The following is an 18790-nucleotide window of genomic DNA, read 5'->3' on the forward strand; positions in this document are numbered from 1 at the left end:
GTGTATATATGCATTTCAATTACCTCCTCAAAACCTGGCAAAATGGAGATTTTCATACCAGACTAATTTCATCTTTTAGTAATCTTCTAAACTCAAAGATGAGTTCATAATATCTATGCCAGACCATGTCGTCATTAACACTAAAAGATTCTTTAGGTAAATGAAGTTCTGCTTCTTCCTGTAACTTCAGCTTTTGTCTACCTGTCGATATTCTTCCAGAATTAGTTCTGTAATTTTCTCTTGTTTTCCTGGCCTCTTTTTTAAGTGTTTTCCCCTTTTCCTATTGGTACTATTTGTCACAATTTTCCTACAGCTTTTTCTAACTTTATCTCTGCATCTGTATTTACCTCTTTCTCCCAGTAGCCTACACAGGTACCACAACCAACTCCTTCCTTTCAAATCAGATCCTCCATGCAGAGTACGGCTCTAACCAAAGGACTAAGTATCTTAAAGCTACACGCACTACTGATGCTCTTCTTAGGGCATGTGTCAATACTAGCATCAATCACAAATAAATGTTTGGCTTAAAAAGTTTAGGGTTTTTTTAGATTAGTATCATGGAAAGGTGGGCAAGGAAGCTGCGAGCATTTTTAAAAGGAATACTGAAGCCAGGGATTTAGCTCAGCAGTTCCGCCGTCTGCCTCACAAGCACAAGGACCTAAGTTCAATTCCTGGTACCAAAAAAAAAAAAACAGAAAGAAGGAATACTGAAATGATGTAATACGGAATCTAAGCTAGACCAAAAAAAAAAAAAAAAAAGGAAGTGAAAACAGAATACAGAGTTACTCGAGGAAAATAAAACAGATTGACAGAATACATCTGAAATTGAAAAACTACTACAGAAGGTAGTTATAAGCCTTTAAGCGTTTAGTAAGATTTATCATGATAGCACTTTTAGGCGAATTCCAAGAGGCCTGAAACAGCAAATGCAACTTCTGTCCAGTATCAGAGAAAAGAATCGTTAGTACAGTAGGCAATCTCAGAAATCTATTTTCAGCATTAACTTGTTAAAATATGTTCAGTCATTAATGACATGAAGGCATAGAATATATGCTTATCGATTCTACAAATAACACTGAGCTGACTAAATGGACAAACACTGCCAAGATTTTTTAGTTTTTAACAACTATAAAAGGAACACAAATCTAAAATTTAATATAAAAGTATTTTCCTTGGAAAAATCAAAATAGAATTCTTACATAACAGTATTATCTCTGGGGAAAATGCCTTGGAATTTTAATTCTGCCTCAAAATAAGCCAACAATTTAACAAAGTTAGCCAAAGAGAAGTACTAGAAGAGAATAAGAGAAGAGCGGGGAAAACCTAATTACTAAAGATTTCCTCTCCAGTGCTTTGCAAGAATGTCTGGCAAAAATTACATAACCTTTCCAGTAAGAAAATGAGACTAGTATACACACTATTTTAGAGGATAGGAGACAGACACTAAGGAAATTCTTTGCCCAAGATCATACTGTTGTTGCATAAAAACATGTATGTGGCCAGTGTCCCACGACCCCACTATCTCCTGTGGGCAGTATTAATAGAGACAGTGTCCAAATTTATTCCACTTTGGTCAGATCATATTTATGTACTGTGTTCAATATGTGTGCGGGGACCACATTTCAAAAGTAATTTGGAAACAATGGAATCTGATCAGGAAGGTTAACTAAAACATTACGGACGGTGGGGCGGAGAGGATCTTAAGCCATCATATTTACACGAATGCTCTGAAGTCCATAGTTCATAGGCCAACACACTGAAGCTAAAAGAAAACCATATGAATTAAGTGAAATTTCCAAGCAATTCACACCCATAGATGGTATGGTACCCTTGCCATGTATAAGAAATATTGTAGGTTTACGTTAGATCTTAAAACCTTTAAACCCCTAGCCGATTGTAAAATATTTCTGCTCGTAAATGGGAAAGGTTTATTTATGCTACTTTGCTAAGCGGTAGGTTATGTTGATGCTGTATTATTCCAAAGAACAGCTATCTTAAATTTAATGTTTATCTTCCACGGCGTCAGTGTACAGAGGAGAGGCAAGAAGTCTTCACAAGAGGAACAAAAGCATGGCGGGGGTCAACCACTTCATCCGCTCACTCCGCACTCACCGCTCCTCTCACCTCGCACTTTCAAAACTGCAAGGCCTACGTTCCCTCTTCGGGTAAATCAAAGGCAGTCTCCTTTCTCTCAAGCACCCCCGGCAAGTGCCGCACCTGGGTCACAGAGGGGGGAAAGGGAGCCCGCGGGCCCAGAGCCGGACCCTTGATCCAGCTGGTCCCTTCGTCCACCCGAACCCTCTGCCACCCTCATCCCTCGTCCATCCGGTCCCTCCTGTCCCTCAACCTCCTCCACCCCGACCCCCCTCCAAGCATCCTAGTAAGGACGAGGAACCCAACAGCTGGGAAGATGGCGGCACTCACCGGTCACAGCTGCCGCAATGACCGAAGCCAGCCCGGGTCGCACTGAGCCACTAGGTCCCCACGACAAGGCACCCAGGATGTACAGCAGACGTGCAGGACACCGGCGGACTCTGCACTGACGCGACCCCGCGACCCCAAACTGGCGCACCCCCCACTTCCGGCACTTCCGGAAATCCCGCCCCGGGCTCGCCCACGCCCAGCAGCCAGCGGAAGTCCCGCCCCCACCCGGCACCGCCGGAAGTTCTTTCCTGGCTTCCGCCGTGGGGCTCTACTTAGCCGCGTTTAGGGATATCTTTTCTGGGCTTTGGCGCTGATTCCGTGCCGTCCCGGTTGCCTTGCTGATCCAGCTCCTCCTAAACCGGCGCAGAGCGAGGACGGAGCAAGTGACCTCGGAAGGGGAGCGAGCACAGCGCCCCCTGGTGGCTCAGGAGTATTTGGCGCCTTTATATGGAGTTTTGTGAAGATGCTGGGACCCAGGCCCAACCGGACCCCAGACCTGCACCCCTCCAAACTCGGTCCACCCGATGGAGCAGGGCACCGCCTCCTAGGGCCGCGGAGCGTCTGTAAGACGTGAAAAAGCATATGCTGACTCTCGTTGGATCGGATCTACTCACCGCAGCAGTGGCTCCGGGGGTGGGGGGGGGGGGGGGGCGCGGTCAGGCAGGTTTCAAGTCCATTCCTAAAACCTCGCTCAAACCTAAGAAGTGGGAAAGAAAACAAAAAATAATTCCTTAAAAGCCAAAGTCGGTCAAGTATACTGTTTATAACTATTAGTCAATTTCAAAATCAAATCCAACCAGCTTTAAAGGCTGCGAACCGCTTCGCTGGATACGGCTCTGTGGGAGTCTTGCTATTTGGCTGCAGGAAAGCCTTCTGGAGATAGAACTATTAATATTTCAGCTTATCTGCAGAAGATGACTCACCCAGTTTTCTTCTGAAATATTTGATCACCATTGGCTAGAAAGAGAAAACAGAATCAGCTGTTCACTGCAAAAGGTGGGACATCAGCTGCTTTTTTTCTTAAATCTAGGTTGTCAAAAGTACATAATAAACTGGGACCATTACATAAACAACTGTGTCTTGAAAGCTCACCTAGAAGAAATCAACATGAAACCATTTTTCTTCTATATGGGTCAACGTTCTTGCTCTTTCCTTTAAAAAAAAAAAAAACTAAAGGTTCAGATTTTAAAAGACTATTTTTTTTTTTTTTGCACAAGAACAAATGGAAGCTGGTGATTCTAATAACTTAAAATGTACAATAAAACGTGAAATTTTACATTTTTTTAGAAAGCTTATGACGAGTTAATTCTGTAAGATGAAGTAAGGAAGTGATGCTTGACTCCTTACCTTAAATAATTTTCTTCAAATTTGGAGACTATGATACTCAAGTAATTTTGTTTAGCAAAAATACTGCACAAGACATTCTCCTGGTGGTGTTAGGAGATAGCTTTGTAAACCACAGTATCATACTCAACTAACATTCTACTGTGTGATTTTATTTTGCAATATAGTTCTCTGTTTTGATGACCTAGATATTGTAGATGGAAGTAATCTTTTCTTTGATATATTTAGGATTCCCCAAGTCACTTAAAATAATTGAATGCATTATAAGGTATCAAAAAAAGTTTTTTGAGGCTATTAGTTTATACATTTTAAAGCTTGTTTAACCCCCAAAATGATAAAAGTTATTATTCTAAACTGAATTTTTTTTTTCGGTACCAGGAATTGAACTCAGGTCCTTGCGCTTGCAAGGCAGGCCACTGAACTGCTGAGCTAAATCCCCAGCCCACTAAACTGAATTTTAGCTAAGTATAAGAATGTTGAAATGACTTGTCAAAAGTCAAAAAGATAGTATGCAGCAGAACACAGATTAACATCTAGATGTCAAAGCCCATATTCTTTTTACAGTGTACTAATTTCATAGGGTTGCAGTAACAATATCACAAACTACAAGGCATAACCAGAAATATACTGTGTTACAGTTCTAAAGGTTAGAATTCCAAGGGCAAGGTATTGAACAGGGTTTTTCCTCCTGAGAGTTCTGAGGGCACATCTGTTCTACTCCAGTCAAGTTTCTGGTATTTGTCAGCAATCTTGGTGTTCTTGGTTACTGATGGTATAACTTTGGTGTTCACATGGCTTTCTCCCTGTATAGATCTGTCTTTTCATTGGAAGACATCAGTCAGGACTATCTTGCTGACTTAAGTCTCCTGAACCTCAACCGTGACTGGAAAAGTACTAAAAAGTAAATGCTATCAAAATCTCACCTTGAAATACATTTTTACATTTTCTGTTCTTAAGTGACCATCTTTAGTTTGTTTAGTACAGTTTATTACTTTATATACTATCTGTTGACAAAAGGTGGAAGCTGTTTTATAGCAAGCATATTTGATCTTCAGATGTACATTTCATTCAAGACTAGAAAACTTTCATGCTCTTTAATAAATTTACATTGGTCTTACATACACCTAGATTTTTACCAAATGGAGAACCTTATTTAACCATCCAAAACATACTTGTAAACTACCCCTGTGATGGCAGAAAGTATATATAAGTGAAAAAGAAGGTACTATGAATAACTTTATATTGGTCTCTAATCCACATAGTTGGTACCTTTTCTCTTTATCAAAGCTATATAATTTAAATAAAAAGAATTAAGATGTGTTACCAACTCTTCATGATGAATGTAACCATAATCAGCACGAAGTAACTCTCCCTGCAAGACAGGTTCGTAGGGGTCCTAAACCTCTTCCTTGCCCTCACTGTGACTGTAAAACAGCAAAAAAAAAAGCCCATGGCATCTCAATCGCCCTGTATGCAGCTACACACCTAAGAAATGTAGTCTCCAGTATCATTTTAAATGCAGTCACCCTACTTGTCTTCATAAAGCAATAGATGCCTCCAAAGTGAAACTAAAGAAAACCAAAAAAATGAGAGGTTGACTTGCCTGATAAGTGTTACCAATGAAGATAACAAACCAGTCAAAAACAAAGGGGCCTGTGGCTGGAAAGAAAAATGAGAAGTCTGCAGAAGTGGAGAAGAAAGATGTTTCAAAAGAGAAAAGGCCTTGTGCCAGTGTCTCAAGATCCAAGTGACTGCCAGAACTCACAGATCGGCCACAGAGACAAGAGATGTATGTGCATACAGGAGATAATTCAGAAAAACCCTGCCAAATCAAGAAACGCAAAAGGAAGCTGGAAGCTGAAGCCCAATCCTTGTAGGATCCTGTGAATGACGGGGAGCCTGTAATGCCAAAGAAGAAGGTAGAAAAGCAAATCCAAAAATGGTAAGGAGGTGCAAAGGGTGACAGCGAAGTGAACGAGAATAAGGAGGTGAATAAAAAGCAAAATGCCTGTGTGGAAAAAAAAATACAAAAAGGAAAGTTCTTCAGAACTTAAATTAAGAAAAACAAACAGAAAGTGTGCTCAGCAAGAGCCACCTCAGAAGGAGGCGGCCCTGAAGGGGCCTGCGAAGATAGAGCCTCCACAGGCCGCTCCTGACCAGGCTGCTGAGGAGGCTCAGAAGTGGAGCCCAACCCTCAGGGAGGTTGTTCTTGAGCTGCCTTCTCTCACAGAGCCTGCTCAGAAGGGATCTGCATACACAGAGCTGACCCCTCCAGTATGGCCTTCCTTTCACAAAGAGCCCATCCCCAAGACAGTAAAAAGGGAAAGTCCAATGTGCCAAGCAAAATGGCGGGCAAGGAGTGATTTCTTATCCATGCCAGCACCTATATTTCATTAAAACTTTATTTTGAATGAATATAGTAAATTTGTGACTCTGTTATGATTTTTATAATAAATAAACCTCTACATTCACACTGAACAAATTTTTCTCAAATACCAATCAGTTTTGGTGGTTTTTTTGTGTGTTTGGTTGGTGGGTTGGGTTTTTTTGTTTTGTTTTGCCCCCCAATTCTGATGTAGCTACTTCATAACTGTACAGTGTTCAATCATATCTTCAGGAGAACCTTTTCTCATGGATGGTTGGTGTCCATGTGGCTGCTCAGCTGAATGGAAAGCTGGAAGTTTGGAAATGGCAAACCAGGAACCAGGAGACATCATTGTTCCAGTTTCACAGAGTGTCACTTGTGAGCTCTTAATACCATCCATCTATAAGGAGAGGTGGTATGAGGGCTGGCAAGCCAGCTGCAGCTTCCTAGGAATATAATAAAAATGGTTTTTTAATATAAAGACAGTCCAGATTTTAAGTCATACTTGCTCAGGGCTCTCCACATACTAGTAGGTATCCTAGCTGTCCCTGTGACAGCCTCTTTCTACAAATGAGACCTCAAGTGAACTGCAGCTATCCTAGCAATCCTAGAGGGGCACTGTGTACGAAAAAGGTGTGCTCCAAAACTGTTCTAGGTTCTTAGGCCAGTTGCCGAAGTGTGAGTGAATCCAATGTAGGGTTTTTCATACTTTTAGGAGTTGTTCACTTCAGTAAAATAAAATGTGATCCCAATTAGGATATCTTTCATTTCTTTCCCTTTACTTGGTGATCTGTTTGAGGCAAGTTTCAGATGTTGGCAGTGCAACGTGAAAGATTAGGATGAGCATTAATGTATGGACATAAGATGTTAAAAATCTGACACTGAATTTTCAGTTTAAAGGTATTTAAACTTGGAATTGACTGAAGTCAAAGATTTAAAGAAGCAGATGATTCACTCAAGAATGAAGAATAAGTTGTGTGACGATGTGTGTTTTGTGGGCAAGAATGGGAATTTTTAAATGTTGAATTCTAGGCTCCAACACTGGCAGCAGGAGGTCAAGCTGCAAATATTTATGTTTTCAACTTAAATTATGAAGCTAGTTAAATTTTTCTAGTGACTCATTTTCACGTTCATGAGCACATTTTTCCCTAATTTACCTTTTATATTACACTGAAAAAGATTCACCTTAAGCATAGATTGGACACTGGGAATCCTTTTGGGGATGAAGTCTTTGGATTCTTTCATAGTACAAAGGAAAGAAATTGACTTTTTGGTCAACTGAACAAATTCCTAATCTAATCCTTAAGATGAAAACACTAAAAACTATGAATAAAATTAAAAGCTTTTGTTAAATTGATCTGTAAAAACATTGTTACTAGAAATTGGGACTTCAGGCCTTTCTTCCAAAAAACAAGGGCTTGATTGTCAAGACTATATGAAGTCCTGAACCTTGGTGCCATGTAAAATTGTTCCAATGAAAAGTGCATTGTAATCAGAACTTCTGGTCCAATTGGGACTTCTACCATTTGCAAAATATGTTTGCACAGAACTGTTTGAATATTTTTGTTATCTAGTCTCTCTTTCTCCAATAGAATTGAAGCTAGAATTTCTCTTTTGATAAAAGAATAAAAAATAAACATGTTATTTGTAAACTAATGTTTAGTAACTAGTGATATTCCATGGTATACTCCCAAAAGAAAGTCAGCATACTACCCCTGTATACCCATGTTTACCGCAACCCAATTCATAACAGTTAAGCTACGGGATCACCCTAGATGCTTGTCAGCAGATGAATAGAGAAAGAAAATGTAGTGTCTACACACGATGGAATATTACTGAGCCATAGGCAAAAGCATTACGTCACTCTCAGGAAAATGAATGAAACTGGAGACCATTGTGTTAAATGAAAGCCAGACTCAGAAAAACCAATATGTTTTTCTCATATGTGAAATCTGAAAGAGAGGGGGAGAAAGAGACAGGGTATGAATAGAAAAGAGGGAATGAGGGAGGGTGGAGGGAAGGGCAGGGGGTCAAGGAGAAGATGAAAATCATAAAACTGTTACATGCGTGTACATACAAATATGTGAAAATGAGTCCATTAATCTGTGTACCTGCTATGCACTAATAAAAAATTTTAAAATCAGATTGGTAAATAAATGTTGCCCACAGAAAAGGCTGCTCCTAGAAGAGAACAAGGCTGCGCATGCTACATAAAGTGGGCCCATGATAACATAGATTGCCTCAAGCATTACAAATAAAACATATTCACAACTGTACTACATCCCTCCTCTATCACAGTCCCATGGCCCCTTGCCTCGGTGCATGACATGAGTATGAACCTACTCATTTCTCATGCCAGTAACCTAGGAGTCAGCCTAGACCCTCCTGTGTCCCTAGGACATCCCTCCAGTACCTTGTCTTGTCAGCCTAAGGCGCATTTGTTCATGTCTCTAAATTAGGGAATGTATGAACATTGTATCACATTTATTTATGCTTATCTAGATAGGGCTCCTTGCTAGTAGCTACCATTTCTTTTATTTATTTTTGAATCCTGATGCCTGACTTAGAGGAAATGAGAGTTTTGTTGAAAGCATCAACTAATAAATGAAGGACAGGACAAGGCTGCTGCTCTGCCAGCCTGCAGCAGCAAGCAGAGGGGACATGAAGAGAGCCCTGGGAGCAGCAGCTGAGTGGGCCAGCGGGAGGGCTGGTCCCCAAGGACCCTAAGAGGACAGAGTCCTGGGCAGGGCCGAGGAGGTGTTGGGGAGCCAGTCCCTCCTTTCGGGAAAGTACCCAGGAGCACAGCCAGCCCATAGTACAGAAGCAGCTTCAGGTAAGTCAGCTCATCAAAACAATTTGAAGAAGAGAAAATAGCCTTTTAAGGAAATTGGCCCACAGAAAGGATGGGCTTCTTGGACAGCCCAACAGTCACCCTAGCTCATATGTGACAATCACTTGTGACCAGTGATGACAGGAATGTGTAAGATGTTTCTCACTGAATAGCGTGTTGACCTACAGCAGATTCATCCTCCGTCAGTGCCTCGAGACAGTGGGTCAAAAATTCAGGGAAGCAGTTTTGAGACTCAGGGCTATGTACACATCCAGTCAGTCAATATTACCTCAAGGTGGGACTTCAGTATTAAAAGGCACTCAAACATGGCTCAAAGATTATAATGACTCCAAGAAATGAGATAAAATGCAAAAATATTTAGTGGAAAGAAATTCTAAGCATTCAGCCAAGGAGTTAAAGACATTGTTTGGAAAAAAAATCCCTCAAAGAGAAACCTCTAGGTTCTAGAAAACAGTCCACTTTATCTATATGCCCGCAGCAGTGTCCTCAGCAGCTGAATAAACTCTTTATTCTGAATTTGATGACAAGGCTCATGTAAGTACAACCACAATCAAGAAGATTAATGTCCAGCTCCCCCGTGTACTCAGGCCAGACAGATTGATGCCAGTGATCACGGTGATGATGGCCAACTCCAGAGTGCAGGACCTTACTGGGCTCATCTTCTAGCAATATACAAGCTATGTATGGGAGCCAAAGTGCAATGACAATGTCACTCCCCAACTGTCTGCGTACTGTGGAGGATGGGGGGGCTGGACACCAGTGTTCACCACTACCTTAGCCGGATTACAATGAGTCCATTCATAAGTATGGTGTCAGTACTTAGGCCCTGCTTAAAAGTATTCATCTCCCGGTTTGACATCCAAAGAGTTAGTCTTCGTTTGAAGAAATGCTGCTCATGGATTCTCCCTTATTCAGGTGGACAACACAAAATTCACCACAAAGGAAATCAGCAGTGAAACATAGAAAAAAGAAAATAGGTCTGAACTGCTGAGTACTGGCCTGGATTTCAGAAACCTTTGCCATCACAGAAAATTCTGTCACTCTGATTTACTATCTGTTCCCTACAGCAGAAGTCCTCAGCAGTGTGATGTAACACCCATGCTCCCTATCTATCAGTTTGGGCATTTATTTGAATGCATCACCTCACTAGTTTCCATAAACTATTTTACTATTGTTTAAAATTAATGACTGTACACACACACACACACACACACACACACACAAAGAGCAGAAGAAAATAGCATGATTAAGCTTTAGGACTATTAATGGCAGCAACAATACTGAAAAGCAAAATCTCATTGGTCATCTTCTGTACAAACATAATTCTAAAAATAGCCCCAAAGATGTTCTGTCTGAATCCCAGGAGTCTATAAATATATCAGACATTTTCATGATTATCTTATATGACAGAGTTGATGAAAACATAGTTTATTTCCCAAGAGGGCCTAGTCTAATCACATGAGCTCTCGGAAGCAGAAGTATTCTCCAGAGGATGGCAAAAGAAGTTACCCTGGAAGCCTAACTGTGGTCTGATAGACCACTGCTGGTTTGGAGATAGAAGAGGCTAAATGAAAAGGAGTTCAGGCGACCTTGAAGAGTTAAGAGGCCTCCAGCTGTCAACCAGCAAGAAAAGAAGACCACAATCCCACAAACTCAAGGAACCAAACCTGCCAGCCACTAAAATGAGCTTGGAACAGATCTTTCCATGACAGCCTCCAGATAAGGGTTCTGCTGGGCCAGAACCTTGACTTTTTAGCCTTGTGAGGCCCTAAACAGAGAGCCCATTCCAGCTCACCTGGACTTACAACCTTCAGGCCTATGAGATAGTAAGTGAAATATTTTTCAAGACACCGGTTTTGTGCTAATCTGACATGTAGCAAAAGAAATCCAATAAACTCCTATGTTTACAAAGCACATAGTCTGAAATTAAGTCAATCAAGCATGAAAATAAAATATCCTTCCTTGCCTGTAAGAACTCAAATAGTTGATGAGGAAATTTTTTCCTTTATAGAAAAATCTAATTAATTAAGATAGAACGAGGGATGGAATTAAAATGTCTCAGTGTATTCCAACTGCTAAAACAGCATACCTCAGTTTGGGTAATTAATAAACAGTAAAAATTTATTTCTTAGAGTTCTAGAGCCTGGGGAGTCTGAGATCAAGGCACTGGGAGGTTAGTACTAGATCTCACTGCTTTCAACATGGCACCTTCATGGTCCTCACATGGCAGAAGATCAGAAGAGACAATCCTCACTCCTACAAGCCTTCCTTATAGAGGCATTAATCTTCTCATGATAGTGCAGCTCTCCCGACCCAAACATCTCCCATTAGGCCCCACCTCCCAAGACTGCTGCACTAGGGCTTAAGTTTTCAACACATGAATTTGTGGAGATGCATTCAGACCACAGAGTAAGAATTTCTAACTTTAACTTGTGGGGAGTTCCATAGTACATCATAGTAATTCACACATTATAAACATTTCTACCCACTTCCCTGTAACCTTTCCTACGTTTAAATACTGTGCTCTACACAAGACCACCTTGAAATCGCACTGAGCAGACTACAAAATATTACCGAATTGGCTTATAAATTGGTTATTGATTAAATTGTGAGTCAATCCAAGGCCTATGTGACTTGCCAGAGGAGCCTTCGGCTGACATACAAAAACGGAATTCCCTACGCCAATGGTCACAATTGAAATCTCAACGATCAGTGGTACTAGGACATCTCTATGGTCAAGATGACACTGCAGCTGACAATTTACGGCTTTTGTGCAGCTGCTCTCCCAGATCAAATGCTAGTTACAGATAACAAAGGCGGCGTGTTAACTACGGCCTGCCCTTCAAAAAAATGCACAGTACCTCCCTTTTACAAGCCTGGCTCACTAGTGCCTTAGTCGCCCCCGCCCGCCGCCGCTATGTTGTACAATCAATAAATATTGACAAGTCTAGAGTTCATTATATTAGCCAGGAAGAGCTAAGTGCTGGCCCCCTCAAAAAATACTCATTTGTTATTTTTTGTTCTTTGTATATTATTCTTTCATCCTCTGCTGGACCCTCAATCAGGTTAACCATCCCCCAATAGTGTTTGGGTTCTTTTTATTTGTTTATTTGTTTTTTGGTTTTTTGAGACAGGGTCTCATTATGTAGTTGAGACTTGCCTGTAACTCACTATGTGGCCGAGGCTGGTCTCGAACTCACAGCGATCCTCCTGCCTCGGCCTCCCAAGTGCTAGAATTACAGGCGTGTGCCACCATGCCAGGCCCCCCAATAGTGTTTTAAATGAAATGTTCAAAGGAATTCTGTTGTACCCCAATACTCACGTTATATTATCTGAAGCTAATCCTCTTTATTTTGGATTTCAAATCTTCAAAGAATACGAAGTAATGAGAACATAAGATCATGGAAGGAATGTATTAATAGGTCACGCTAATAAATCTTAACATTTCAGGCTTCAAAGGTCAGAGTCTGTTAAAGCTCCAATTCTTGGGCTACTATCAGCTTTACTTCTTTATGCCTTAACAACAATTCTTTTTCTTGCACTGTCTTCTGACCAAAACAAAAAACAAAAAACCCAAAAATACCCCCACAGATTAAAATATTCCATATTTTATATAATAAAAAGAAGCCATATTTTTAGAACGAGAAATCTTTCTGGTAAAGAATAAGTTCTCCTAAAGCAAGTACTATATAATTTGGGACGATGGTTCTTGAAAGCCTCACTAAGCTTCCCCAAGACCAGTAAGTAAGAATCACTAGGGAGCCGCATGTGGTGGCTCACCTGTCATCCCAGGGTTAGGCAGGCTGAGCAGGAGGATCGCCCAAGTTTGAGGCCAGCCTGAGCTATCCAGTGACTTCGACACCAGTCCGGCCCTACGTACGGCTAGATGATGTGCTCATGAGCATTATCAGGGTGTGGAATTTAAGTCGTTATCTATATCTTATCTATAGTAACAAAACAAACAAGAAAACAAAACTCCCCCCCCCCAGTTAACAGGAAAAAGCAGGGGAGGAAACAAAAAATAAATATAACAAGCAATCTCTGAACTTCGTCCTATGTAAAATGCGGTAACATTTACCTCAAAGAAATATTGCATGGATAAATATGTCAGGGAAAAGAAAAACAAACAAACAAACAAAAACCTTCCCAATATATTACCTAATACAGGCAAACGTAAATGTAAAACTGGAAGAGAGCCGATCCCGGAGCCACGCGTTTCAAGCAGCTGGTTGGCCTGCCTGAGGTGCAGAGGCTCAGGTGGACGCGCGAACCGACAGCGAGCAGACAGACGCCAGGCTCGCACCCTGAAGCGGGCATCGGAGCAGCGGAGCAGCAGACCGTGCCCGGCAGAATCTCCTAGGCGCTGCACCTCCTGGCTCGCATACCGGCGCCCAGGGGCCACCGCCCCCCAAATGACCGCGGCCTCGCCGTCTCCTGGGGGTCCAGGACCGTGAAGCTGCTGCCATCCGTGCTGCTGAGGCTCTTTCTGGCTGCGGTGCTCTCGGCATTGGTGACTGGTGAGAGCCGGGGCTGCAACCAGCAACCCGAACCCTCCCACTGCCACCCGTGGGAGGTGACCATGCCTGTGCCGGGAAGTACCAGACCTGGAAGGGTCAGATCTGGACCTTCACGAAGTTGGATTCTCCTCTAAGCCCCAAGCTCTGGCCACACCAAGCAAAGAGAAGCATGGGAAAGAAAGAACGAAAGAAAGGCAAGGGTTAGGGAGGAGAGCCCTGGTCTTCGCAAATACAAGTATCCGAAGGAGCTCCGCAGTCCACCGCGCAACTGCCACCCAGGTTACCATGGAGAGCGGCCCCATGGGCTGAGCTTCCAAGCAGAGAATCCCTCATACACCTACGACCACACTACTGTCCTGGCTGTAGTGGCTGTGAAACTGCCGTCTGCCTGCCTGCTCGTCATCGTGGGACTCCTCGTGGTTAGGTACCACAGGAGAGGTTAGGACGTGGAAAATGAAGAGAAAGTGAAGCTGTGCATGACTAATTCCCACTGAGAAAGGCCTTTGCTCAAGGAATCATCCGGGGAAGGCTCGCTCTGAGCAGGCACAAGTTGCTCGCCAACTCTGCAGAAGGAAAGGACTTCACAACTAGCCACGAAGACTTCTTCACCCCCAGTTGCTGTCTTCACTGGGCCTCCCTTAATTGCTTTGCCAGAATACAAGAACCTTCAAATGCCAAACTAGATAGGTCCAGTGAGATCTGGATCAGAAGACAGTGAAAGTGGGGATCTTTAGTACCTTCTGATTTTCCCCACCAAGCCTACTCCTCCATCGGTTTCAAAAAATGTGAACTAATCTCCTGGATTAAAATATCTTTTAAATTCCACATGCTCCAGGATCTTTGACCAAAAATACAAAAGAGAGACAAAAAAAGAAGGAAAGATTTGTGAACTGGAAGAAAGCAACAAAGATTGAGAGGCCACGTACTCTGTAGCAGCCAAGGGATTTGCGACTTGGGCCCTCCAGCGCCGGTTTCAATGAGCTAACTGTGAAATACTGCACGGCCGAGAACTCTGAATTTTGGGACTTCTACCCAGAGGAAAAAAATAGCAACTATTTGTTGTCATTTGTAAAATGCCTCTTAAATTATATATTTATTTTAGTCTACGTATGCTAGTTTTGTTTTGTTGTTGTTTTTTTACTGTTGTTTTTTTGGTACCAGGGATCCAACTCAGGCCCCCGAGCTTGTACGGTGTGGAGGCCAGCATAACTCCATATTGTAATAAAAGGCTCCATTTCATATTGAGCCTGACCTAAAAATGAACCCAATCATCTTGTGACTGCTGAGCAAAGCAAACTAGTTCCTGGGAAAACAACAGAATGTACAGAACCATTAGATAAGGCCACCTGGCATCCTTGAAACTCAGTCACCCTGTAGCAACCTTGATACTCGGCCACCCCAACAACAGCCAATAGGATTTAAATGTAACGACTAACCAATCATAATGGAAATAAAGCTTATTACTAAGGCGAATGCATCCCAAACCCTATAAAAGAGGCTTGAAATTGCTTTTCGGGTCTCCAGTCTCCGACTGGCAGACCCACTGCATGCTGTGTTAATAAAGTGCCCTTGTGTGTTGCATACGCGAGTGGTGATCTTCTTGGGGACGCGGCGCTCGGGCACAACATACGGCAGGCAGCAGAACCACTGAGCCAAATCCCTGGTCCTATGCGGATTTAGTTTTTAACACTCTAACAATAACTTTTCAAGTGCCTAGAGCGTTACTTTGGCAACATCCTGGCCCTCCTCACATCTCCACTGTGTGGCTCAATGCCACACTTCCCTATGGCAAATCTGAGAGGGCTCTGTAACCCATCTGTAGCAATTCGTGGTCTGTTCACACTTCTGAAGATCTATCTCCCAGGATCAGAGTGGCCCAGGGGGAGTTCCGATGGTTGGGATGTAGGAGTTAGTGGACTGTTTTGCTTAGGCAATTTTATCTACCATTTGTGTTTTGAAAGCCAAAGGTGCTAATGTCACAATGTAACAGATATCAGTGTTCCTGTGTCTTCTCCCTGCCACATCTCAAGAGGTTGGGAGCGTTACTGACACCCCCTCTCCTGCCCACCCACAGAGTGGGATCCCATTGTCCTTTGTGCCAAGACATTTTTCTCACTCCTGCCATTCTTCTGGTGTTTCTCCACAAGGGGTCAGTGCAGCAGAGGACAGTCTGGAGGTGTTAGCAGAGAAAAACGATGAGGAGGACAGGGAAAATTGGAGTTAACTGTTCTTGATAATTGATTACCTCCCAATTGCTACAGAGAAGGTCAGAGGTGGAGAAAGCTTGTGAGTAACCCCACCCCGTCACCAAAACTACAAAGGAATGCTGTTATGGTCCCCTCTGGAAGTTTTTGGTACCATTTCTGAACCATTACAACCCATATTTCCGGGTTCATATTTATACTTTGCAATCCAATAAAGATAACCCGTTAAAACTGGAAGATAAAGACCATCTCACTTCTTTTCTAGAACAGATCAAAGAAATGAGGATAGTTCTAGTCTAGAAATTACTTAGCAATGAGCAAAAAGCCTGATGTCTTTGTGCTGCTGTAACAAAATATCACACACTAGGTAATTTATAAATGGGAATTTGTTTCGCAGAGTTATGAAGGCTAAGAAATCCAAGATAAGGGACAAAAGGCTTCATGTCTGGTGAGGGACCCAGCCTCTTCTTCAATATGGCACCTGTTGCTGAGTCCTCCAGATGGGCTGAACAATGTCCTTACCTGGGGGGACAGAAGAACAAACAGCCCGAGGTAGTTTCTTCTACCACTTTCACAAGAGCACTAATCTCCCTATGAGGACAGAGCCATCAAGACCTAATCATGCCCCACCCCTTGACAGCATCGCAAGGGGATTGAGTTTCACAGTGGATTTTGAAGGAGACACATTCAAGCCATAACACCAAGGCAGTCTTCCAAGGTCAGTAGGCATTCTGCTATGCCTGAAGTTCTCAAGAAGTGATGCAAGGTCTTCTAAGTGTTCCTGAAAAACATCCAGGGCTTTATGAAATAGAAACTAAGTATATAATATTAAATGTCAGTTGCCTTTTTAATTGATTTTCTCATGAGTATACAGTGAAATTTCCCAAAGGCTAACAAGATATAGGATGAAATCTCTCTAAAGGCTAATGAAATGTGTGCTATATATTATGCTTTCTAGAATTTTATTTCCAGTAATCTTTAAAGGGTGTCTGACGGTAAAACTACTTTTCATAATAATATTAAGTAATGATATTACTTGATCCTTTCATATGCTGATATTTGCACCACTAATGCAAAAATAAGTGGAGAACCGGGTACATCGAAAGGAGTGAGGAGAGGAGGTGGGGGCAGAGAGAGATAAAACTGCTGATACCTTGGCACTAATCAAGGCAATGCTACCAAACCTTAAAATAATCACTGCATTCATCACCATCATGTACTTGAAGCAAAAACTATAAAATGTTAGCAACTTAAAATGTAAAATATTAACTTTAAAGTACTGTGTTTGCTTATCCTGTTACTGTGACACAATACCTGAGAGAAACAATTTAAAAAGAGGAAAGGTCTACTTTGGCTTAGGGTTTCAGGGCCTGTTATGGGACAGAATATCATAAGAGTGGAGAATGTGGTGGGGCAAAACTGCTCATCTCATGGAGGCCAGAAAGAGGAAGGAGAAAGACACACATACAGAAAAGGGGTTGGAACCGAACACTGTCAGACTGGGCACCATGCATTTAACACATGAGCTTCTGGGAGCCTTTTCAGATTCCAAATCAAAAAAGTACTTATTTTTTGATAGTTTGTGTAAAAAATGGCAAGTACACAACTTACTTCTACATGTGGTTGTATCCAGGAAAAGCACTGTGAGAAATCTGAGTTGTGTGCTCAACCAGATAACTTTTTTTTTTTAATGAAACATCCTTTCTACTAGAAGCAACTAATAACAGACATGCTAAGTTTGTTCAAACCTGGGTATTTGGCAGCCACTTGAAGGAAGATGAACTGAGGCTGCATCTCAATAAAAACAATTTCTAGTGCTTGCTGCCAAATTCTAACAAAATTAGAATTTTCACGCAGAAACTTGAATTTTAAAAGCTCATATCTGCCACCAAGCATTTGATAGCTTTTTAACACTTAAAGCATTTTGATAAAATTGCTAGAGACATTGTGGTTTTTAAAACTGAATAATGAAATGTACTGTATTAACATTTAAAAGACCTAGTTCAATAAGATCAACAGTTTCCAAATCGTGCATAAGAAAATATTCACTAAAGGTACAATCACAATCAATTTTAATATAACAACATGAAATACTCACTAGAATTCAGATTCTACACAGCAAAAACCTTTTACAAATATGACCTTTGGTGTAGCATCGAAAAAGAAAAACTAAGCCAGGCATGGTGGTGAACTAAGCCTATATTCCCAGCATTCTGGAAGGCTGAGGCAGACCTGTAAATCTGAGCTCAGCTTGGGAAATTTATCAACTTCTCTGTCTCAATATAAATGAGAGCTGACTTAATATAAAAAAATTAAAAATAAAAAGCGTTGGAAATGTAACTCAGTGTGAAGGTCCTGGGTTCAATCCCCAGCACGAGAAAAAATTAAAAATAAAAAAAACCTTAATTTCCTGAAAGGCTACTACATCTCAAGTTTTCAACTACCTGTTTGTGAAGCCAGACTTTCTTCATATATTTCAGCCAGTAGAACACATACAGTTGTCTTCTGTTAGGGCAAACATTAAAGAGATTTGCAAAAAGGTGCAACAGCTATTTTGTACATTTTGTTTAAAATGTTATTTATGGTGATAATGCAAAGTGTTTATGGTTACTTTTAAATGAGTTACTCCTTAACATGTTTTGATTTTTAATATAAACCGGAGTAAGGACAGATTAACAGTAAGCAAAAGCTTATTGTGGTCAGTAAATCTTAAATGCAAAAACATCCACTGACCAAAAAGTGTGAGAACTGGTGCACCACACGATTAGCCACAAATTCACTACTGTAAACTTCACAGGCATAATAAAAAAATAAATAAATTTGCTCAACTACGTGTACATCCCATGTTTTAATAAAATTTACAAATAACATTAATCTGAAGTAAAATATTCCCAACAATAGTCTCGCTTTATTCAATCTGAATAAGAAAACAATTGCCACTGACGGCCTAATACAATATACCAAGTTTTCCTATCCAAATGTAAAAGGTCCTCGACCTGCCTCATCAACAGGCTTTGCTATACAGTTGTTCTACAGCTGCAAAGCGCAGTAGAAGTATCACTGCTTTAGAATGTACAGCCCTTTC

The 18790-nt window shown here is 41.5% G+C and overlaps 1 protein-coding gene and 2 pseudogenes across 12 annotated transcripts in view; 2 read left to right on the forward strand and 1 right to left on the reverse strand.

The window, feature by feature from the left end:
* The window catches only part of Wdr37 (WD repeat domain 37), a 77256-nt gene extending 63947 nt beyond the window's left edge, over nucleotides 1–13309 (reverse strand). For 2 of the 12 annotated variants that reach the window (XM_010615749.3, XM_010615741.3), the window contains exons 1-3: nucleotides 3222–3299; nucleotides 3039–3121; nucleotides 2425–2777 (exon numbers count right to left, since the gene is read on the reverse strand). The gene's annotated coding sequence lies outside the window, so the exon portion shown is untranslated. The other 10 variants (XM_019206259.2, XM_019206260.2, XM_033761836.1 and 7 more) reach the window with 10 other exon arrangements.
* Nucleotides 9037–10035, forward strand: LOC104856376 (annotated as a pseudogene).
* LOC104856380 lies at nucleotides 11725–15064 on the forward strand (annotated as a pseudogene).
* Nucleotides 15065–18790: the final 3726 nt, after the last annotated feature.

The sequence above is a fragment of the Fukomys damarensis genome, unplaced genomic scaffold, assembly GCF_012274545.1.
Source record: "Fukomys damarensis isolate Sample0158 unplaced genomic scaffold, DMR_v1.0_HiC HiC_scaffold_10, whole genome shotgun sequence".
Classification (NCBI taxonomy): Eukaryota; Metazoa; Chordata; class Mammalia; order Rodentia; family Bathyergidae; genus Fukomys; species Fukomys damarensis.